Source organism: Pseudophryne corroboree, chromosome 10, assembly GCF_028390025.1.
Source record: "Pseudophryne corroboree isolate aPseCor3 chromosome 10, aPseCor3.hap2, whole genome shotgun sequence".
NCBI lineage: Eukaryota > Metazoa > Chordata > Amphibia > Anura > Myobatrachidae > Pseudophryne > Pseudophryne corroboree.
This window is the reverse complement of record NC_086453.1, coordinates 88577378-88602894: the sequence shown is the minus strand read 5'-3', so window position 1 is coordinate 88602894 and position 25517 is coordinate 88577378. Positions and strand designations below refer to the sequence as shown.

General features: G+C 47.8%; 1 protein-coding gene across 1 annotated transcript in view; it reads right to left on the bottom strand.

Annotated features, from left to right (window-relative positions):
* SHANK1 (SH3 and multiple ankyrin repeat domains 1) overlaps window positions 1-18769 on the bottom strand; it is a 994257-nt gene extending 975488 nt beyond the window's left edge. Inside the window, exon 1 of the mRNA XM_063942588.1 lies at window positions 18137-18769. The gene's annotated coding sequence lies outside the window, so the exon portion shown is untranslated. The remainder of the gene's footprint in view (window positions 1-18136) is intronic.
* Window positions 18770-25517: the final 6748 nt, after the last annotated feature.

Genomic DNA, 25517 nt, shown 5'->3' with positions numbered 1-25517 from the left:
TTTCCCAATGTGTCCTTAGGCCCTCCAAAAGTTAGAGAGTAACTGAGCACAAGGCTTATTAGCACTCATTAATATACAAGCTCAAAACAGGATGGTGTGAACCAGAGCATTAATCCTAAAAGTATTAGGGTTAATGCCTGATGGAATCTGTTTTGTGAAATTTTCAGCGCTCTGCTCCTTACAGTCTGGATGTTGTTTTATCTTCATCCACCTAGATTCGCTCTCTTCCCTAATAATCCCGTCTCTTACACATCAAAGGCTTTAAAATGTGCTGAAATCGGCTGAACAAGGAGATAGAGGCAAACACTCGCAGCAAGGAACCCAAAGGGGCTTTACATGTCTGCAGATAGGAGGGGGGATGGAGATTTTTGCAAAGGAGTTAAAAAGTGAATAAAAACTCCTCCCCACACAACCCACTCCCAAATCCACAGAGGACGGATTGTTGGTGGAGGGCATAGGACTCAGCTGGAGGGGTTTTGAGATCCCATCAGATCTCTACACTATTTTTATTTTTGTAATTCTACATTATGCCACAAAACAGACAGCAGCTAAGGATTATTGGTTTAGTTTTCTTTTGTCGCAGACAGGAGAATTCCTTAACCACTTGCTGTAACTGGCTAATATGTTTTCCACAAAAAAAAAACGCTCAGAAATTGTGTTGTTTTTATTTATATGATTGACTTAGTCTAAAAACATCTATTTAAAACATATCAAACACCATTTTATAAAAAAAAAAAAAAGTACACATTTTTCACCAACATCGGTTAAACATCATTGGTCAATATAGTGGACCATTGATGACTGGAACATCGCAAGCATTGCAAACTTGCATTTTCTGGCTCTGCTCCTCTCTGCAGCCTCCGGTGTACACAGGGATGGACTATAGACTTACAATGTCTAGGTCAACAATCAATAGGTCGACACCATACAGTCGACACTGACATATATTAACATGAACATTGAAAGGAGACACTGTCAACACTCAGTGCAAAGTCTATTTGGTGACATCATGTGCTATGTGCATTGTTGGAACAATAAGCGTATGCAGCAGCTGAGACAGGGGGTGCCGCAACAGGACCCCCCCTCAGACTAGACTAAACCATCCACCCTATGTTCCGGGACATAGGCTACTCACCTGGCTCGACCAGGTGAGTACAATATGTCCAGGAGGGGGTAGGTGGAAGTCGTTCATGACTCGGCAGAACATGAGGTCCCATTGCAGCACCCCCTATCTTGGCTGCTGCGCACGCCTATGAGTGCGGCTAGTTTACCGACAGACTGCAGGTGTTTTGCAGAGCAAGAGGACAGCGGGAATGGTTTGGTGGAGTTATAGCGTTCACTGCTGAATGCTGACAAGGGCAACAGACAGTGTGGATCATGGATCGACAATGTTATGGTCGGCAGTCATTACGTCAACACATATTGGTCAAAATTTATTGGGTCGACAGGTACAAAAGGTCAACACATACAAAAGGTTGACAGATGAAAGGTGGACAGGTACAAAAGGTCAACAGGATCAAAGGTCAACATGACAGTGGTCATAATACAAAAGGTCGACACGTGTTCTTTGGCCCAAATCTTGTATATTTCACGCTATGTGACCGCAATCAGGGGGTCATTCTGACCCGATCGCTCGCTGCAGTTTGTCGCAGCGCAACGATTGGGTCGGAACTGTGCATGCACCGGCGGCGTAGTGCACCGGCGCATGGCAGCTTTCGTTACCTAGCAATCACCTCTGAGACAGAGGCGGTCACTAGGCAGGAGGGGGCTGAACGGCGGCATTAAGCCGCCGTTTAGGGGGAGCGGTCTGGCCAACGCAGGTGTGGCCAGACCGTTGGGGGGGGCGGGCCGCAGTGGCTGCGTGACATGTCACGCAGCCGCTGCGGCCAGCGGGAAGGAGCTGCGCTTCCTTCCAGAGGAAGGAGCTGCGCTGGCCAGGAGTTACTCCTCAAATACAAAGGCATTGCCTCTGTGCAATGCTTTTGTATTTGTGCGGGGGGCCGGCACTGACATGCGGGGCGGACTAGCCCTGTGCTGGGCGTCCCCCCGCATGTCTGAGTTAACGATCGTAGCTGTGCTAAATTTAGCACAGCTACGATCAACTCGGAATGATCCCCTCAGTACAAACGTGAATCCTCGCAGACTTGCTTCGCTCACAACAGGAGGATACTATTCACAATAGATATCCACGTGGATAGGGAATCAAGCAAACATTTAGAAAACATGTTAAAAAAAAATGTCGACCCTTTATGTGTCACCCACTGTCATGTCGACCTTTTGAACCTGTAGACCAGGCCTGGCCAACCTGTGGCTCTCCAGCTGTTGTGAAACTACAAGTCCCATCATGCCTTGCCACAGTTTTGCTATTAGGGAATGCTGAAACTGTGGCAGGGCATGCTGGGATGTGTAGTTTCACTACATCTGGAGAGCCACAGGTTGGCCAGGCCTGCTGTAGACCTTAAGCGATGTCGACTTTGCAATTCATCTGTCGACTTTTTGTATCTGTCGATCTAATGCATGTTGACCATATAGTGTGGACCACTGGACCTATCGACTTTCGACATCCGGATGCCGGCAGCAGAGTGGGACATTGATTAGTATTGCTGCCTCACAGTGCTAAGACCATGGGTACAATTAAAACCAGCACAGTCTGTGTGGAGTTTGTATGTTCTACCCATGTTTTCATGCATTTCCTCTAACAGTCCAAAAACATACAGTAGCTAAAAGGGCTTTCTCAGGTTGATAATTAGACCCCCTAGTCTGTTTAATAGTATCTAAGCCTCAAACATGTATTTGCCATTTATTCTAGGCACCACTGTTTCGGAGAAAGTTCTATTGGTTTTACATCTAAAAGCAGACGGCAAACTGTGCACTTTGGGTGGTTCGGTATTTAGGAGGATGAAGTGCTACCAGGAGAGTGGCAGCGCTGTTAGAGATAAGCAATTATGCTGAGATTTGGAAAGTATTTTTCAATAACTTGGTTCCATAAAATGTTCTTCTACAGCAAAAGGGGGAATCAAGGGAGCTATTTCAGTGCTGTAACAGGGCACCCTGCCTCCAGCCAAGGGAGCCACCCGAGAGGCAGAGACGGCACTACTTGCACATCCCGACTTATGGCCCTGGTGTATTTCGCAATAGCAATACACCCTAAGGGGGATATGTATCAAGTCTTCTAAAGAGTGGAGAAGTTGCCTATAGCAACCAATCTCCATCGCATTTGTAACGTACATTCTATAAAATGATAGGTAGAAAGCTTATTGGTTGCTATGGGCAACTACTCCACTCTTTAGAAGGCTTGTTACTTCTCCCAATAAATCCTGCCAAAGCGGGACGCAGATTTAGGGTTTCTTCCTATTTAGAGACCGGGCTTCCGGTGCAGTGCACATGTGTGATCTGGCTTTGTGCAGAATGGAACCTTACTTGTGGTGATGCACTAAGGGGGTCATTCCGCTAGGATTTTTCGCTGCGCTGCAATCAGGTCACTACTGCGCATGCATATGCACCGTAATGCGCAGGTGTGTCGTACGGGTACAAAGCGGATCGTTGCTGAGCGATGGATTTTACGAAGAATCCATTCGCACAGCCGATCGCAAGGAGATTGACAGGAAGAAGGCGTTTGTGGGTGTCAACTGACCATTTTCTGGGAGTGTTTGGGAAAATGCAGGCGTGTCCAAGCGTTTTCAGGGCGGGTGTCTGACGTCAATTCCGGACAAGAACAGGCTGAAGTGATCGCAAGGGCTGAGTAAGTTCAGACCTACTCAGAAACTGCACAAAACTTTTTTGTACCGCTCGGCTGCACATGCGATCGCACGCTTACAAAGCAAAAATACACTCCCCTATAGGCGGCAACTATCTGTTCGCAGCGCTGCAAAAAATAGCTAGCGAGCGATCAACTCGGAATGACCTCCCAGTCTGTGCAGTCTGCTATTGGCCAGTATTGCCGGGGAGCTGGGCATCACTCAGTTGTCCCAACTATTTTGTTTAGCAAAAAAGCCCTAAAAATAATTTCCATATATTACCGCAGCTCATATGATCCTGTTTTCTGTAATAGTACAGATATGGACTGGGAGCTAAAAACAGCCCAGGACAATATGTTATTACTCCCACTAAAGCTAGATCACCCCAAGCTTGTATAGAAGGGAAATAAGAATCTATGCAGGAAGAAACTTTTGATACACCAGTGATATACAGTATTATACGGAACTGAAATGCATGCTAAGCCTAAAGTTAGTAACAGGACTTATAAATCATTTGCTAGTTTGTTAAGCCCCAATATACAATTTTGTACAAAACATATATATGCACTTTCCTACACCCAACAATAATACTGTCCATTTGAATCACCTTCACTGTTCTTTAAGATAATACCTTCTGCTTGTGTGTGTGCGTATGCGTGTGTGTGTGTTACTTCAGCATCGGTACACCTAGCCTCCATATGAAACAAATCCCGCATCTCAGTATGGCGCCCATCGGTTGCGGCATTAGCATAAAGGCACAGCAACCAATCCCGCATCTCAGTATGGCGCCCATTTGTTGTGGCATTAGCATAAAGACACAGCAACCAATCCCGCATCTCAGTACGGCGCCCATCGGTTGCGGCATTAGCATAAAGACACAGCAACCAATTCCGCATCTCAGTATGGCGCCCATTGGTTGCGGCATTAACATAAAGATGCAGCAACCAATCCCGCATCTCAGTATGGCGCCCATCGGTTGCGGCATTAGCATAAAGACACAGCAACCAATCCCGCATCTCAGTATGGCGCCCATCGGTTGCAGCACTAGCTTAAAGACGCAGCAACCAGTCCCGCATCTCAGTATGGCGCCCATCGGTTGCGGCATTAGCATAAATATGCAGCAGCTCCACCGGGCTGTGGAGCTACCCAGAGCTTCGTCAGGATGCTCTGGTTAGAGACATAATGGGATATCATGATATCACGGTTTAGGAGGCGGGGCTGGCACAGAGCGTACTGACGCCCTGCTACAGCGCTGGTTGCACGCAAGAGGTCTGTGTCATGGGAGTGTCATGGGCATATTGTGGGCATGTAGCTATACTTCTGTGCTATACTGAGTCCCGCGTACAGGTAAGGGAAGCCTGGTTCTGACGGATCCCTTGCACCCAGCATAGAGAAGGGGCAAATGGCGATACTAATTTTGATGGTTGTGCCTTTGGACAGAAAAACAATGGGTTCCACGCATTAGCCTTACGGATACCGACATTAGCCTTACAGATACTGGCATTAGCATACGGTGGTAAGGCCATCAGACCTTTCAGTACTAGCAGTTTCATCAGTAAAGATGATGCTCAGTACATAACTGAGTTCTCTCGCTGGTGCACTTCCTGCATGCTTAGTTTCATAGTCATCATCATCATCATCATCATCATCATCATCATCATCATCAGTGCACACTATGCTTGGTGCAAAAGATCTGTCTGACAGCAGACGTGTCCATGCTTCCATCCAACACTGCATAGCCCACAATTCCCTCACTGAGCATGGCCTATGTAAGAAGAACACCCCATTACACCCCAGTTACGCGCCTACAAGTGGAGACTGAAACGCGTATGACTCCACGTCTCTCGTACTTGCATACAAGTGGTCCCGGAGTATGCACAGTGCAAAACCTCAAAATATAGCACACAGGTGTACGTTCAGCTCTCTACCAGCCCCATCGACGTCTTATAAATCCCTGCACATCATGTATCTCACCAAATTCTTGGGTTAGGACTGTTTTCAGGAGAAGAACCCAAAGACTTATAGGCCCTACACACTGGGCGATATTACTGAAAGATATGAACGATCTCGTTCATTAATGAACGAGATACCGTTCATATCTTTCAGTGTGGAGGCACCAGCGATGAACGATGCGCGGCCCCGCGCTCGTTCATCATTGGTGCCACGTCGCTTGTGCATGCAGGCCAATAGGGACAATCTCGTCCATATTTGCCTGCACTGCTATGGAGCCGGGTGACGGGGGGAGTGAAGAAACTTCACTCCCCCGTCACTGCCCCCACCCCCCACCGCCGGGTCACCCGTCGACCGTGTCCACCGTCGGGCAGCTCGGCGGTGGATCGCATAGTGTGTAGGGCCCTTTAGCACTACCAGTCCCATGTTATTCTCATCTGAATTATTAGCTTACTTATAACAATCAGTTTCTATAAGGCCTCCTCGTCCAGTTTGCATTGTAGCTCACAGAAGCAGTAGCGCAGCAGACCTCCTAAAACAGTGCTATGCAAACAGCAGCATATGCTGTCCAAGAACATCACAGGGCAGCCTATGATATCATAAGCCATATATAACAGTAAACGGTGCTGGGAAGCAGTACATGGTTTGGATCCACCAGAGGCAGCAGGAGATACGTGGAAAGGCCACATATGCAAAATTGCAGGACATCAGAATTACAGGGGCAATAAACTGCTCCTTATTTTATTATAATATTTTGTAAGTGGACGGCAGTGCCCATGTGCCTTATGGAGGGGAGGAATGTCAATGTGACCATGTCTGAGGGGGAGATGTACCAAGCCTTAGAGAGGGATAAAGGGAGAGACATTAAGTACCAACCAATCAGCTCCTAACTGCCATGTTACAGGCTGTGTTTGAAAAAATAAGAATTTACTTACCGATAATTCTATTTCTCGTAGTCCGTAGTGGATGCTGGGGACTCCGTAAGGACCATGGGAATAGCGGCTCCGCAGGAGACTGGGCACAAAAGTAAAGCTTTAGAACTACCTGGTGTGCACTGGCTCCTCCCCCTATGACCCTCCTCCAAGCCTCAGTTAGGATACTGTGCCCGGACGAGCGTACACAATAAGGAAGGATTTTGAATCCCGGGTAAGACTCATACCAGCCACACCAATCACACCATATAACTTGTGATCTAAACCCAGTTAACAGCATGATAACAGAGGAGCCTCTAGAAAAGATGGCTCACTACAGCAATAACCCGATTTTTTGGTAACAATAACTATGTACCAGTATTGCAGACAATCCGCACTTGGGATGGGCGCCCAGCATCCACTACGGACTACGAGAAATAGAATTATCGGTAAGTAAATTCTTATTTTCTCTAACGTCCTAAGTGGATGCTGGGGACTCCGTAAGGACCATGGGGATTATACCAAAGCTCCCAAACGGGCGGGAGAGTGCGGATGACTCTGCAGCACCAAATGAGAGAACTCCAGGTCCTCCTCAGCCAGGGTATCAAATTTGTAGAATTTTACAAACGTATTTGCTCCTGACCAAGTAGCTGCTCGGCAAAGTTGTAAAGCCGAGACCCCTCGGGCACCCGCCCAAGATGAGCCCACCTTTCTTGTGGAATGGGCTTTTACAGATTTTGGCTGTGGCAGGCCTGTCACAGAATGTGCAAGCTGAATTGTACTACAAATCCAACGAGCAATAGTCTGCTTAGAAGCAGGAGCACCCAGCTTGTTGGGTGCATACAGAATAAACAACGAGTCAGATTTTCTGACTCCAGCCGTCCTGGAAACCTATATTTCCAGGGCTCTGACAACGTCTAGCAACTTGGAGTCCTCCAAGTCCCTAGTAGCCGCAGGCACCACAATAGGTTGATTCAGGTGAAACGCTGAAAACCACCTTAGGGAGAAACTGAGGACAAGTCCTCAATTCCGCCCTGTCCGAATGGAAAATCAGATGAGGGCTTTTACAAGATAAAGCCGCCAATTCTGACACGCACCTGGCCCAGGCCAGGGCCAACAGCATGACCACTTTCCATGTGAGATATTTTAACTCCACATATTTAAGTGGTTCAAACCAATGTGACTTTTGGAACCCAAAAACTACATTTAGATCCCAAGGTGCCACTGGAGGCACAAAAGGAGGCTGTATATACAGTACCCCTTTCACAAACGTCTGAACTTCAGGGACTGAAGCTAGTTCTTTTTGGAAGAAAATTGACAGGGCCGAAATTTGAACCTTAATGGACCCCCATTTCAGGCCCATAGACACTCCTGTTTGCAGGAAATGTAGGAATCGACCTAGTTGAAAATTCCTCCGTCGGGGCCTTACTGGCCTCGCACCACGCAACATATTTTCGCCAAATGCGGTGATAATGTTTTGCGGTTATATCTTTCCTGGCTTTGATCAGGATAGGGATGACTTCATCCGGAATGCCTTTTTCCTTCAGGATCCGGCGTTCAACCGCTCTGCCGTTAAACGCAGTCGCGGTAAGTCTTGGAACAGACAGGGTCCTTGCTGGAGCAGGTCCCTTCTTAGAGGTAGAGGCCACGGATCCTCCGTGAGCATCTCTTGAAGTTCCGGTTACCAAGTCCTTCTTGGCCAATCCGGAGCCACGAATATAGTGCTTACTCCTCTCCATCTTATAATTCTCAGTACCTTGGTTATGAGAGGCAGAGGAGGGAACACATACACTGACTGGTACACCCACTGTGTTACCAGAGCGTCTACAGCTATTGCCTGAGGGTCCCTTGACCTGGCGCAATACTTGTCGAGTTTTATAAACATGTGGAAGACTTCTGGGTGAAGTCCCCACTCTCCCGGGTGGAGGTCGTGTCTGCTGAGGAAGTCTGCTTCCCAGTTGTCCACTCCCGGAATGAATACTGCTGACAGTGCTATCACATGATTTTCCGCCCAGCGAAGAATCCTTGCAGCTTCTGCCATTGCCCTTCTGCTTCTTGTGTCACCCTGTCTGTTTACGTGGGTGACTGCCGTGATGTTGTCCGAATGGATCAACTCCGGGTGACCTTGAAGCAGAGGTCTTGCTGAGCTTAGAGCATTGTAAATGGCCCTTAGCTTCAGGATATTTATGTGAAGTGATGTCTCCAGGCTTGACCATAAGCTCTGGAAATTCCTTCCCTGTGTGACTGCTCCCCAGACTCGCAGGCTGGCATCCGTGGTCACCAGGACCCAGTCCTGAATGTGCGGCCCTCTAGAAGATGAGCACTCTGCAACCACCACAGGAGAGACACCCTTGTGCTTGGTGACAGGGTTATCCGCTGATGCATCTGAAGATGCGACCCAGACCATTTGTCCAGCAGGTCCCACTGGAAAGTTCTTGCGTGGAATCTGCTGCATGGGATTGCTTCATAGGAAGCCACCATTTTTCCCAGAACCATCTCATTGATGTACTGAGACTTGGCTCGGTTATAGGAGGTTCCCGACTAGCTCGGATAACTCCCTGACTTTCTCCTCCGGGAGAAACACCTTTTTCTGAACTGTGTCCAGGATCATCCCTAAGAACAGAAGATGAGTCGTCGGAATCAGCTGCGATTTTGGAATATTGAGAATCCAATCGTGCTGCCGCAACACTACCTGAGATAGTGCTACACCGACCTCCAACTGTTCCCTGGATCTTACCCTTATCAGGGAATCGTCCAAGTAAGGGATAACTAAAAATTCCCTTCCTTCGAAGGAGTATCATCATTTCGGCCATTACCTTGGTAAAGACCCGGGGTGCCGTGGACCATCCATACGGCAGCGTCTGAAACTGATAGTGACAGTTCTGTACCATAAACCTGAGGTACCCTTGGTGAGAAGGGTAAATTGGGACATGAAGGTAAGCATCCTTGATGTCCCGAGACATCATGTAGTCCTCTTCTTCCAGGTTCGCAATCACTGCTCTGAGTGACTCAATCTTGAATTTGAACCTCTGTATGTAAGTGTTCAAAGATTTTAGATTTAGAATCGGTCTCACCGAGCCGTCCGGCTTCGGTACCACAACAGTGTGGAATAATACCCCGTTCCCTGTTGCAGGAGGGGTACCTTGATTATCACCTGCTGGGAATACAGCTTGTGAATGGCTTCCAAACCTGTCTCCCTGTCAGAAGGAGACATCGGTAAAGCCGACTTTAGGAAACGGCGAGGGGGAGACGTCTCGAATTCCAATTTGTACCCCTGAGATATCACCTGAAGGATCCAGGGGTCTACTTGCGAGTGAGCCCACTGCGCGCTGAAATTCATTGAGACGGGCCCCCACCGTGCCTGATTCTGCTTTTAAAGCCCCAGCGTCATACTGAGGGCTTGGCAGAGGCGGGAGAGGGTTTCTGTTCCTGGGAACTGGCTGATTTCTGCAGCCTTTTTCCTCTCCCTCTGTCACGGGCAGAAATGAGGAACCTTTTGCCCGCTTGCCCACGAAAAGACTGCGCCTGATAATACGGCGTCTTCTCATGTTGAGAGGCGACCTGGGGTACAAACGTGGATTTCCCAGCTGTTGCCGTGGCCACCAGGTCTGAAAGACCGACCCCAAATAACTCCTCCCCTTAATAAGGCAATACTTCCAAATGCCGTTTGGAATCCGCATCACCTGACCACTGTCGTGTCCATAACCCTCTACTGGTAGAAATGGACAACGCACTTAGACTTGATGCCAGTCGGCAAATATTCCGCTGTGCATCACGCATATATAGAAATGCATCTTTTAAATGCTCTATAGGCAATAATATACTGTCCCTATCTAGGGTATCAATATTTTCAGTCAGGGAATCCGACCATGCCAACCCAGCACTGCACATCCAGGCTGAGGCGATTGCTGGTCGCAGTATAACACCAGTATGTGTGTAAATACCTTTTAGGATGCCCTCCTGCTTTCTATCAGCAGGATCCTTAAGGGCGGCCATCTCAGGAGAGGGTAGAGCCCTTGTTCTTACAAGCGTGTGAGCGCTTTATCCACCCTAGGGGGTGTTTCCCAACGCACCCTAACCTCTGGCGGGAAAGGATATAATGCCAATAACATTTTTTAAATTATCAGTTGTTATCGGGGGAAAACCACGCATCATCACACACCTCATTTAATTTCTCAGATTCAGGAAAACTACAGGTAGTTTTTCCTCACCGAACATAATACCCCTTTTTGGTGGTACTCGTATTATCAGAAATGTGTAAAACATTTTTCATTGCCTCAATCATGTAACGTGTGGCCCTTCTGGAAGTCACATTTGTCTCTTCACCGTCGACACTGGAGTCAGTATCCGTGTCGGCGTCTATATCTGCCATCTGAGGTAACGGGCGCTTTAGAGCCCCTGACGGCCTATGAGACGTCTGGACAGGCACAAGCTGAGTAGCCGGCTGTCTCATGTCAACCACTGTCTTTTATACAGAGCTGACACTGTTACGTAATTCCTTCCAACAGTTCATCCACTCAGGTGTCGACCCCCTAGGGGGTGACATCACTATTACAGGCAATCTGCTCCGTCTCCACATCATTTTTCTCCTCATACATGTCGACACAAACGTACCGACATACAGCACACACACAGGGAATGCTCTGATAGAGGACAGGACCCCACTAGCCCTTTGGGGAGACAGAGGGAGAGTTTGCCAGCACACACCAGAGCGCTATATATATACAGGGATAACCTTATATAAGTGTTTTTCCCCTTATAGCTGCTGTATCTTTAATACTGCGCGTAATTAGTGCCCCCCCCCCTCTCTTTTTTAACCCTTTCTGTAGTGTAGTGACTGCAGGGGAGAGCCAGGGAGCTTCCCTCCAACGGAGCTGTGAGGGAAAATGGCGCCAGTGTGCTGAGGAGATAGGCTCCGCCCCCTTATCGGCGGCCTTATCTCCCGTTTTTCTATGTATTCTGGCAGGGGTTAAATTCATCCATATAGCCCAGGAGCTATATGTGATGCATTTTTTTGCCAACCAAGGTGTTTTTATTGCGTCTCAGGGCGCCCCCCCCCAGCGCCCTGCACCCTCAGTGACCGGAGTGTGAAGTGTGCTGAGAGCAATGGCGCACAGCTGCAGTGCTGTGCGCTACCTTGTTGAAGACAGGACGTCTTCTGCCGCCGATTTTCCGGACCTCTTCTGTCTTCTGGCTCTGTAAGGGGGCCGGCGGCGCGGCTCTGGGACCCATCCATGGCTGGGCCTGTGATCGTCCCTCTGGAGCTAATGTCCAGTAGCCTAAGAAGCCCAATCCACTCTGCACGCAGGTGAGTTCGCTTCTTCTCCCCTTAGTCCCTCGATGCAGTGAGCCTGTTGCCAGCAGGTCTCACTGAAAATAAAAAACCTAAAACTAAACTTTTCACTAAGCAGCTCAGGAGAGCCACCTAGTGTGCACTCTTCTCGTTCGGGCACAAAAATCTAACTGAGGCTTGGAGGAGGGTCATAGGGGGAGGAGCCAGTGCACACCAGGTAGTTCTAAAGCTTTACTTTTGTGCCCAGTCTCCTGCGGAGCCGCTATTCCCATGGTCCTTACGGAGTCCCCAGCATCCACTTAGGACGTTAGAGAAATGATAAGAGGTGATTGGTTGCTAGTTTATCTCTCCACTGTATCACTCTCTAAGGATTAGTACATGAGTCCTTGAGGATGAGTCCTTTAGTAGCTTTACATTTGAGTACTGTGAGTACATGAGGATGAGTCCTTTAGTAGCTTTACATTTCAGTACTTTGAGTACATGAGGATGAGTCCTTTAATAGCTTTACATTTCAGTACTTTGAGTACATGAGGATGAGTCCTTTAATAGCTTTACATTTGAGTACTTTGAGTACATGAGGATGACTCCTTTAGTAGCTTTATCCACTGCTCTCTCTGGTAATATGTACTCCGTTGGTAGCAGCACGTCACGAACATGAAGCATTAGGAAGTGGAGAGATAACAGTTACATAATACCATGATATTTTCTGCACACAGCTGAGGAAGAACAAACAGGCTAATAACTGCTAATGGTAATCAGACTGAAATGATCTCATATTTTCAACCACAACATTTGCTAATTAAAGTAAATGTTGGATGAAGTTGATCAGCGACTGCAATCATCTTCAGACTGCAAGTGAAATAGGATTACAGCACTCTTATCGTGCCCGCGACAAAGGATTTTGGGTCCCTTTATTGGATAATCTAACATCTTTGTTAGGCATCATACTGTACAACTGGCCTTTTATGTGTTTTACACACTGTGCAATGCAGAGATCACTGTATCCTGCTCGGCTCACACAACATTACTGTGATAAATGTCTTCATATTGAGGAGTTAATTCTTCCTAATTGCAATATATACATTCAACCACAAGCCCTCCCTGCTTTGTCTCCCGTGTACAGAGAGCGGCTACTGCACTGGGAAATAAGATCTCCAGTTTCTCTCTCCCTTTCTTCTAGTATACAGGAATTTTACATTTCATAGCTTTCTTTGTTATCTGTGAGTTACATCATTTGTATTGAGGGGTCATAAGGGCATACAGCAGTATGTAGCCATACAGTAAGTGAATTTGTTGTTTCTCATAGAGAAGAAAGAAGAGTCTAGCATGGTCATTCCGAAGGGATACGGTTGTTAGGTCGACACAGCTTAGGTTGACAGTCATTAGGTTGACCACTGAAGGTCGACATGCATTAGGCTGACATGGTCAATACGTCGACATGGTCATTAAGTCGACATGTACTAGGTCGACATGGTCAATAGGTCGACATGGTCATTATGTTGACATGTACTAGGTCAACAGGTCAAAAGGTTGACATGAGTTTTTCACCTTTTTTTTCATTTATTGGACTTTTTCATACTTGACGATCCACGTGGACTACGATTGGAACGGTAATCTGTGCCGAGCGCAGCGCTAGCAGAGCGAGGCACCTTGCCCGAAGCATGGCGAGCGAAGCGAGCCATGCGAGGGGACACGGTGCACCAATTGGGGTTCCCCATCACTTTATGAAGAAAACGACTCCAAAAAAAGTCCAAAAACCATGTCGACCTTTTGACCTGACGACCTAGTACATGTCGACCTAATGACCATGTTGACCTATTGCCCCTGTCGACCTAATGCATGTCGACCTTCCATGGTCGACCTAATGACTGTCAACCTAAGTTGAGTCGACCCAACGACCCATACCCATCCCGAAATGCCCAAGGAGTCATTGTTCTGGGCTTGAAGTCAAACATCGCTGAGCTTTAGAGCTGCCTAGGAATTGGCTAGCCACATCTGATAGATTTATCCGATTGCCAAATCACATGCTAAAATAAATATAATGGTATCACATATAGGGGACGATGTATCAAAGTTTGACGAGAGGTAAAGTGCCAACCAATCAGCTCCTGCCAATTTTAGACACAGCCTGTAACATGGCAGCTAGGAGCTGATTGGCCAGTACTTTATCTCTCTCCACTGTATATCTCTTCAAGCTTTGATACATCTCCATCATACTGTATGTAGATTATAAAGCAAGTCATGGTCTAGAGCAGCTGTCTGAAGCTTGGAAGCTGGGACAACCATCTCCATCACCCACGCACTATGGAGGCAATCAAAGGGCATGCTCAAGGACAGAGACACCTGTAGCAGAATGGTAAAAGCTTTATCCTATCAGTCATGAATTAAGACAGGGTAGGGACTGACATCAGAATCCGATGGTTAGCAACCATTGATGTTTTAAATTTGATTTTTCCATCGAATTGCGGGAATCCGATGGTTGCCAGTCATCGGATGCAGCTTTCCAATGCCCATCCAATGGCTGACTATTCTTTTTTCAGCTGGAGAAGTGGTTTCTGAAGCTCAGCTAGTGCGTATGTGCGAAGCTATGACTGCTTCTGTGCATACGCAAAGTTTAAGCATTGCGATGGTATTACCATCAGATGGTTGCGATGTGATGGCTAGTGCCATGGGCGTAGCTACCATAGGTGCAGGGAGTGCAGCTGCTATGGGACCCAGAGCTGAGAGGGGCCCACCTTCCCTGTCACTGTTACATGTGTTATATATTTTTTTACCATTCCTACTGTAGATACATAGGGACCCTTACAAACCTTTGCCATGGGGCCTACAAATATCTAGCTTTGCCTCTTTACCTGCTCATAGTAATGTGGTCCAAATTGAACTGGAAGGCATTATAATGTTACATACTGTAATATGAACTGGGGCACTGTAATATGACACAGTATGAAGGGAAGGCACTATAGTGTGGCATAATATGAACTGGGACAACACTGTAATACAGCATAATATGAACTGAGGGCACTGTAGTGTTGCATAATATGTAAATTTGGGGTACTGCGTTGCAAATGTGTACTGGCAGCCCTACATTGTGACATAATGTGAACTAGGGCACTATTATGGGGCATAAAATTAACAACTGCTGTGGAAAGATGTCTTTCAAGATGCATTGGGTCAGGGGCCCCTACAATATAGTGCTATGGGGCCCTCAAAGTTCCGGCTACGCCCCTGGCTAGTGCCGTTGCATCACTGGATTTGATGTCGGAAACCGAGCAACCATTCAATGCCGGGCTTTGAATGGACAGGAAGGCATGGCCACTTCGAGCTGAGGACTTGGTTATGCCTCAGGGGGTGTGTCTAGCATGCGCTAAGGATACTTCCTGACCCAACGTCCATTCATTCCTGCCACACAACTCACAACCATCGCAGGACATACATTTCCACAGTCGGTATAGCAGGACAGAGCCCTTATATTAGGACTGTCCCACCTAAATTAGAAAAGGAGAAAGGTATGTGTCAATCTCATGCTTTTCTGATAGGCTACATTCTCGTGATTAATGGTACAGCCCATAAAATGGCTGCCTCCACAGTGATCAGGAGACAGATCCACTTTAAAAATGATCATATTTTTTTCTGGCACCCCAGAGATTTATTATACAGATGTAAATTTTACAAAATCTTTGCAAGTACTGCATTTTGCAGTAAAGCAATTAAATACACTGTAATGTAGTAGTTATTCTACAGTCCATTTATAAATGCATTTCCTTGAAAAGTCTGCTAGTGAGCTGAATACACTGTATTATTACTGTAGGAAACATACTTAGTGGGTCCCTTATCTTTTTATGTCTTTTTACCAAGAGATACAAAGAACAGCTAATGGCTGCACTGTTTTGGTGCCATCTGGTTGTAGCAAGTGACATTACTAAACAGCCTATCATGGGACAAGTGACAATGGATCTGTATATTATACATGAACAACAATTATACTGGTTCACCGGCATCAATCACACCAGCAGATGAAGCTTACATCCATATACTAGCACGCCAGGTGAATGGACTAGCTGCACTGCTTGAAAGGAAAACTTTTTTGATAAATATAATCACATTTAATTTTGCTTGTGTGCGCTAATTTTCTGGGCCTTGCTGTGTGTCTGTATATAGTAGCGAAATTAGATTGCAAGCTTCATTTCAGCATTGTCTAATGACCCCAATATGTTAGTGATTTATACATGAAAGTTTATAAAGGCAGAACAAGTACTTATTTGCAAGACAGTATCATGTGGTAAGAAAACAATGCTCTTGCATCATGAGGTTGATACCTGGTCTGGAGATGTACAATGGGGGTCATTCCGAGTTGTTCGCTCGCAAGCTGCTTTTAGCAGCTTTGCACACGCTAAGCCGCCGCCTACTGGGAGTGAATCTTACCTTATCAAAATTGCGAACGAAAGATTAGCAGAATTGCGAATAGACACTTCTTAGCAGTTTCTGAGTAGCTCGAGACTTACTCGGCATCTGCGATCAGTTCAGTCAGTTTCGTTCCTGGTTTGACGTCACAAACACACCCAGCGTTCGCCCAGACACTCCTCCGTTTCTCCAGCCACTCCCGCGTTTTTCCCAGAAACGGTAGCGTTTTTTCGCACACACCCATAAAACGGCCTGTTTCCGCCCAGAAACACCCACTTCCTGTCAATCACATTACGATCACCAGAACGAAGAAAAAACCTCGTAATGCCGTGAGTAAAATACCTAACTGCATAGCAAATTTACTTGGCGCAGTCGCACTGCGGACATTGCACATGCGCATTAGCGACTAATCGCTCCGTTTGCGAGAAAAAAATAACGAGCGAACAACTCGGAATGACCCCCTATGTACATACAGTAGATTGCAAGCTCTTCAGGATAAGAGTGAAACCTCAGAACTGCTAATTTGAACGTATTCTAGACAAAAGCAAAATACCAGCAACGGTGATGCCCTTACACGTACAGCTGGTACACACATTTTGTGGTCATTTCTATGGGGAAAACTCTCGGTCATTTCTACGAGTCATTTCTACAGGGAAAACTCTCTGTCATTTCTACGGGGAAAACTGATTGGTAAGATTTTCTTAATGGCACATCAAACCTATAAAAAAATTCTTTACTGCTGTGTTAATTCACCTTTGGAATATTCCACACACTTGGGGTGAGATCACATTTCCAGAAGTAACACCGATCTATGGTTTCATACCCATTAAATCATTAAAGCATTACATATGACATTTCTGTTAGCAATAATACATCAAAGCATTCCACACCAATCGGAAGACAGTTTAGTAAAGGCAACACATGACTATAGCATAGTCTGTATGGACCATATCAATGGTACTCATCATCCTTATGAGGTTATTCTGATATAAATATATGCAGCCAATCAAGAAACCAATGGAATCAGATTGAACACATACACAATGCTAGCGTACAATACATGCAAAGGACATTGAGTGTAGAAGCTCATTATTCTCCCTGACTACCGTTTCAGCACTACAGCCCGAGACAGCTCATTCAACCACTAAAGCCATTAACTCAATAACTAAATGTCACTGTTACCTCATACAGCCCATGTGCACGTCTCCCGTTTCCCTCCTTCACTTTTTTTTGTTTTTTGTTTTGTTGGAAAGAATTATGCGATTCGGGAATAAAGCTGCAAATTACCTTTCGCAGTATGATAAGTCTGGAGCTGCCATGGGAGAACTCTGCTCCTCTCCTGCCACAATTTGAGAGCGCTCACTTCACAGTGATACTGACCTCAATTTCATTCTGGATGTATCCTGGATACGACCCTCAGGGATAATAGGAACGTGAGGCACATTACGCTGCTCATCTGCACAGATAGACAAGTGAGGCACACACATATCCCCACAGCTGAGAAGAGTCAGACAGTGTCTTTGCCACATTGCTTAGTTCCTGGCACTCTACAACACAGGGCATGCATCTTGGGGGGGGGGTCCTACTGGGTCCCAGGTGCCTCACTCGCCGTAGTTGGCATGCTATGGGTATAAGGTGGTAACAACCGCACCAACCTGTATACCCAGAGTAAAATTAAGCATCCAGGGGAATCGGATTGAATATTCTGCTTGTATCACACCTATTGCATTAAACCAAGGCAGTGAAGGGAGGAAAGGTATGGCAACGCTTTGCAGTGCTGAAATATAAAGGGGGATGATATGCCAAGGCTGACCTTATAGTGGGGTATAGTGTGAGTGTCCTACCTGCTGGTTTGGCTGGCAAGGTGGAGACAGTAGGTGATGACCCAGTGCTGTAGGGCAGTCACCATACTCTTTCGCTTGACATCTCCATCTGCTCTCCCTTGGAATACCTGGATCTCACTTCTCTCAGAGCAACCTTTCCCGGAGAAGGCTCCAAGCACTCGGTCCCTCCTCACTGTGAATCACTGCAACCCCCACTCTGGCTGCTCCCAGCAGGATATGGCAGTGTGAAACACCGTATTCCTCCCACACACAAGGTCTGACTGTCTCCTGGTTTTCTATTCCCAGCATCAGTCCACTCCTCTAGCATTGACTAGTGCTGCAGCATCATGCCATTCATGTTGTACTGCTTGCAATAGTAAACCAATGAGCTGGCTAATGCATGAAAGTCGTTTTTCTGTCCAAATTCCTGCGTGTGCCTGTCTGATTTCTCAGCATCCCAAGAGCCCTCTCCCTTTCTCCAATTCTGACATGCTGGCTTCCCCAGCTTAGTGCTCCATAGTCCTGCTTCCTCCCCGTTGCAGGTGGGTATCCTTCTCGATGCTTTGTCCCTGGAGACAGCTCTACAATTCTGCTTTCAGCAGCTTCCCTTGGATGCTCATTCTCCTCTGTCCGTGCATTGTTCTGTCTGCTTCTTCAGTCCTGGAGCAAGCAGAGCTCTCTCTAGTGTTCATCCGATTCAGCAATGGAATTTTATCACTTGCTGTTGAGGAATGCACTGTATGGCAGTGTACAGTATTGCTAAGTGCCATGATTAAGAATTATTAACAAGTATGTATTTAAATATATATAGATAGATAGATAGATAGATAGATAGATAGATAGATAGATAGATATAGATATAGATATATATCCCATCTATATTGCTGATATTACCAAGATAGTTTTAAATTAGCCAGTCTTCAGTGGGTTTTATATATATATATATATATATATATATAATGTGTATCTAAATATTGGTATTGTATGCTGGCCGTATTGCAGAAACTGTAGTATGCAGCAAGAATATTATCTGCAGCATTGTCCCACTGTAGGAAGTCTTCAACTCGCACTGATCTACATAGAGGAGCACTTGCAAATATTATGTAATCTTCAAAGCCAGCAATCACCTGCGGAGGTGGGGGAAGGCCAGGTGCTGAATTTGAGTTGATAGGGATGGGTCCTGGGAGTTGATTGACAGGGCAGAAGAAGTTAGAAGGGGTAGTGTGCCTTCTAACGCAGGTTTGGATGACAAAATCTACAGTTCTCAACGTGCTTGAGCTGCCTGTGAGTAATGTCAAGAGCACATTAACATCTGGGCATTTGGTACCAGGAAAAGAAGAAGAGAAGGAAAAATGTAGAGAGCGACAGATGAGGAGGTTGTCATAATTGGGTCGGCTGACAAAGATTATCAAAGATTTGAGAGAGATAAAGTGAAGAAACATAAAATACCAACCCATCAGCTCCTAACACTCCTTCCAGATTAAAAAGCCAGGTCACACCCGGGATTTTGAACACGAGTCCAACCCAGATGCGACCTATCTGAGACCCCGTTCAGGCAGGCAGCTGAACCTGGATTATTCCTGGGTCAGTGACGTTACTCCCCACAGGTGTAGAGATGAAATCATCTCCAAGCACTGGCTATTTGTATGCTGTACACGGGTCCTGGGTTGGATTGACCACAGTTACCCATTTACACTGAGCCTTACCCTTCCCAGGAAAAACCCTGCTCACTAACAAGGGTTGATTCCTGGGTCACTGGACCTGGGTTGAGCCATTTACACTGACCACGCGTTCACGTGCAATAACTCAGGATTTTCAGGTCAGTGGAAAAGGGGTATTGCGGTCATTTTTCAATTTTCCGTGTCTATCTGGCTCTCTTTACCGACCCTGGCAAAGAGAGCTGGGTAGTATCCGTTCAGACTAACCAAAAACCAGGGTCGATGCATGTTCACCTGCAAACACCCGGGCTTTTAAAGTATGTGCGAAAGGGGTGTTATGGGTATTTTACAGGCTGTGTTTGGAAAAAGGACATTTAGGTGCTGATTGATTGGTACTTTCTCTCTTTCCAGTTTATCTCTCTGCAAATGTGGCAGGCCTAACAAGGATGTACTGCCTGCCGCTGTGCAGGTGTCGTCACTTCACCCACCTGTGCAACGCCGTCACAGACGATATCCAGATGCGTAGGGACTCCGCTCTCCGGACCAGGCACCAGCGCGAACACCACCTCACCGCGGACGACGGGGGTCTGGAAAGAGAGGGATATGCCGGTTGAGACGTACGCCCGACCTCCGCCTAGAGTACGGGACACGTCAGGGGTAGCCGCGACCTTCACCGGCTGGGCGGAAGGTCATCACTGGCCAATAGGCCTCAGCTACCCAATTCTCTCACACTCGCACTCTCGCACGTTGTGTGGTGAGAGGGGGGTCCTCGCGTCCGCGAGCAAACCCTCCCGACCGGTATACAGGGGGGGGAATGACAGACAGACAGACAGGCACAGGGTGATACTCACTTCCAACTTGCGGGTCACCTTGATTGTCGCACCTCTCCGCTCCTGTTGGGGCAAGAAGAACAGCCTCCCTACCTGCAGGCTACTCTACGGCTAACAACGATACAGCCAACTACGCCTTCCTAAACAAACTAACTTAAACAACTGGAGGCTACTGGTTCTATCCCAATCAAACAGAGACCGGACTAATTAATCACGTTCACTACCCGGCAAGTCAGTGGAACAATTCCCCGGCCCAACAGTATACCCCAATTTACCAGTCCTACCTTCCAGATGTTGGACACCGGCCGGTGCCTTTGGCTCACAATGAAGGACGGGGGTCTGAAGCAGACGGTGGCCCACTCCCGACGGCCGGGGGATGGCGACGTGTGGGACGGGAACGTTACTCCACACTTCCAATCCCCTGGGCCATACACCGCGTGGGGCCGGTCGGCTTCAAACAACAGCCACTGATCCCTCAAGAGCTGCTGCACAGCCCACTTCCAGCCGGAGGGGCGCAGGCAGGAGCCTGAATGAGGGGCGCAGGCAGGAGCCTGAATGAGGGGCGCAGGCAGGAGCCTGAATGAGGGGCGCAGGCAGGAGCCTGAATGAGGGGCGCAGGCAGAAGCCTGAATGAGGGGCGCAGGCCAGGGGCCTGGGTGAGGGGCGCAGGCCGGAAGCCTGGGTGAGGGCACAGGCCGGAGGCCTAGAGTGGGCACAGGCCGGAGGCCTGGTGTGGGCACAGGCCGGAGGCCTGGTGTGGGCACAGGCCGGAGGCCTGGAGTGGGCACAGGCCGGAGGCCTGGAGTGGGCACAGGCCGGAGGCCTAGAGTGGGCACAGGCCGGAGGCCTGGTGTGGGCACAGGCCGGAGCCTGCGTACTGGGCGCACAGGCCGACAGGGCCTGACTCTCCCCGCAGGCCTAGTGCCTGTCCCTGGTGCTCTAGGGAGGGTTATAAATAGGTGGAGGTGGCCCAAGGCCGCCTACCTGTCGCGGAGGGAGAGGCTGCAGCGGGGAGCTTCGTTAGCTCTTTTGCTCTCCACACGCTGCAGCACTCTCCGCCGGACTTCCGCCGCTGGTCGCCGTCTTCTGCCTTCTTGCTTGGCTCCGCCGACGTCTTCTCCCGCACTGCCGATGTCTTCTCCTGCTCCGCCGACGTCTTCTCCCGCTGCTCGGCCGCCGTCTTCTTCCGCTGCTCGGCCGCCGTCTTCTTCCGCTGCTCGGCCGCCGTCTTCTTCCGCTGGAGCTCTTCTTCCGCTGCCGTCCGCCGCCCGACTGACTGCTCCCGCTCCGCAGCGCCTCTTAAATGGCGCCGGGAGCGGGCGGAGCTATGACGCGGCGAGCCCCGATTGGCTCGCCGCGGCGAGCTCTGATTGGCGGCCAAGGCGCGAGCCCTGATTGGCTCGCGCTTGGCGCGCCGTTTGAAATGCGCCGCGGTGATTGGAGGGGCTTGAATCCTTTCGGATGCAAGCCCCTCCAGACTGGGACCTGCCCGCCGCGCCGCCGCCCATCGCTCCGTTGCCCGACGCGACGTGGGGAAGAAGGGGGCACCACCCTTCACACAAGCTTTGATAAATACAGGTATTTCTACAGCCTGCTTGAGAGGTAGAAACACAGTTGGAGTCTGTACTATATTCACAAGAGCCCATAAGACAGGCAATCGATCAGAACAAGTAATCAAAATTTAAAGATGGAGAGATGTACTAAGCCTTAGAGAGTGATAATGTGGAGAGAGATAAAGTACCACCCAATCAGCTCCTAACTGCCATGTTACAGGCTGTGTTTGAAGAATGACAGTTATGAGCTGCTTTGCTGGTACTCTATCTCTCTCTACTATCACTCTCCAAGGCTTAGTATATCTGCCCCATGTAGGATATGAGAAGGGCTTCATAACCCCTAGAGAACTACAATACTGACAGAGAGAGCTGCAAACATTACAGACAAGGCCGCCAGTTCAGTCACAAACCTTCAATCAGAGCTGCAAGATTTTTAGAGCTAGCTGCCAGACTGATACCCCTTTCACTTGGACCCGGGATATTGCAGGGACAACCCGTATAGTGTGTCGGTGTAAAAGGTTCGACCAGGGTTGTGTGTCCCGGGATCTCAACCTTGGTTGTGACTAGTAATGAGCGGGTTCGGTTCCTCGGAATTCGAAACCCCCGAACTTCACCCATTTTACACGGTTCCGAGGCAGACTCGGATCCTCCCGCCTTGCTCGGTTAACCCGAGTGCGCCCGAACGTCATCATCCCGCTGTCGTATTCTCGCGAGATTCGTATTCTATATAAGGAGCCGCGCGTCGCCGCCATTTTCACTTGTGCATTGTAGATGATAGCGAGAGGACGTGGCTGCGTTCTCTCAGTTTCTGTGTTCAGTGTGCTGCAAATATCTGTGCTCAGTGTGCTGCAAATATCTGTGCTCAGTGTGCTGAAAATATCTAGGTTCTCTGCCTGAAAAACGCTCCATATCTGTGCTGCACTGTAGTATATAGTAGGAGGACAGTGCAGAATTTTGCTGACCAGTGACCACCAGTATTATATAGCAGTATGGTACAATAGTCCACTGCTCTACCTACCTCTGTGTCGTCAAGTATACTATCCATCCATACCTGTGGTGCATTTTACTTGTGCGCAGTATATATAGTAGGAGGACAGTGCAGAATTTTGCTGACCACCAGTATATAATATATAGCAGTACGGTACAGTAGGCCACTGCTCTACCTACCTCTATATCGTCAAGTATACTATCCATCCATACCTGTGGTGAATTTTAGTTGTGCGCAGTATATATAGTAGGAGGACAGTGCATAATTTTGCTGACCACCAGTATATAATATATAGCAGTACGGTACAGTAGGCCACTGCTCTACCTACCTCTGTGTCATCAAGTATACTATCCATCCATACCTGTGGTGCATTTTAGTTGTGCGCAGTATATATAGTAGGAGGACAGTGCAGAATTTTGCTGATCACCAGTATATAATATATAGCAGTACGGTACAGTAGGCCACTGCTCTACCTACCTCTGTGTCATCAAGTATACTATCCATCCATACCTGTGGTGCATTTTAGTTGTGCGCAGTATATATAGTAGGAGGACAGTGCAGAATTTTGCTGACCACCAGTATATAATATATAGCGGTACGGTACAGTAGTCCACTGCTCTACCTACCTCTGTGTCGTCAAGTATACTATCCATCCATACCTGTGGTGCATTTTAGTTGTGCGCAGTATATATAGTAGGAGGACAGTGCAGAATTTTGCTGACCACCGGTATATAATACATAGCAGTACGGTACAGTAGGCCATTGCTATTGATATATTACTGGCATATAATTCCACACATTAAAAGATGGAGAACAAAAATGTGGAGGGTAAAATAGGGAAAGATCAAGATCCACTTCCACCTCGTGCTGAAGCTGCTGCCACTAGTCATGGCCGAGACGATGAAATGCCATCAACGTCGTCTGCCAAGGCCGATGCCCAATGTCATAGTAGAGAGCATGTAAAATCCAAAAAACAAAAGTTCAGTAAAATTACCCAAAAATCAAAATTAAAAGCGTCTGATGAGAAGTGTAAACTTGCCAATATGCCATTTACGACACGGAGTGGCAAGGAACGGCTGAGACCCTGGCCTATGTTCATGGCTAGTGGTTCAGATTCACATGAGGATGGAAGCACTCATCCTCTCGCTAGAAAAATGAAAAGACTTAAGCTGGCAAAAGCACAGCAAAGAACTGTACGTTCTTCTAAATCACAAATCCCCAAGGAGAGTCCAATTGTGTCGGTTGCGATGCCTGACCTTCCCAACACTGGACGGGAAGAGGTGGCGCCTTCCACCATTTGCACGCCCCCTGCAAGTGCTGGAAGGAGCACCCGCAGTCCAGTTCCTGATAGTCAAATTGAAGATGTCACTGCTGAAGTACACCAGGATGAGGATATGGGTGTTGCTAGCGCTGAGGAGGAAATTGACAAGGAGGATTCTGATGGTGAGGTGGTTTGTTTAAGTCAGGCACCCGGGGAGACACCTGTTGTCCGTGGGACGAATATGGCCATTGAAATGCTTGGTCAAATTACAAAAAAAATCACCTCGTCGGTGTGGAATTATTTTAACAGAAATGCGGACAACATTTGTCAAGCCGTGTGTTGCCTTTGTCAAGCTGTAATAAGTAGGGGTAAGGACGTTAACCACCTAGGAACATCCTCCCTTATACGTCACCTGGAGCGCATTCATCAGAAGTCATTGACAAGTTCAAAAACTTTGGGTGACAGCGGAAGCAGTCCACTGCCAACTAAATCCCTTCCTCTTGTAACTAAGCTCCTGCAAACCACACCACCAACTCCCTCAGTGTCAATTTCCTCCTTAGACAGGAAAGCCAATAGTCCTGCAGGCCATGTCACTGGCAAGTCTGACGAGTCCTCTCCTGCCTGGGATTCCTCCGATGCATCCTTGAGTGTAACGCCTACTGCTGCTGGTGCTGCTGTTGTTGCTGCTGGGAGTCGATCGTCATCCCAGAGGGGAAGTCGGAAGACCACTTGTACTACTTCCAGTAAGCAATTGACTGTCCAACAGTCCTTTGCGAGGAAGATTAAATATCACAGCAGTCATCCTGCTGCAAAGCAGATAACTCAGGTCTTGGCAGCCTGGGTGGTGTTAAACGTGTGTCCGGTATCCACCGTTAATTCACAGGGAATTAGAGAATTTATTGAGTTAGTGTGTCCCCGGTACCAAATACCATCTAGGTTCCACTTCTCTAGGCAGGCGATACCGAGAATGTACACAGACCTCAGAAAAAGAGTCACCAGTGTCCTAAAAAATGCAGTTGTGCCCAATGTCCACTTAACCACGGACATGTGGACAAGTGGAGCAGGGCAGACTCAGGACTATATGACTGTGACAGCCCACTGGGTAGATGTAT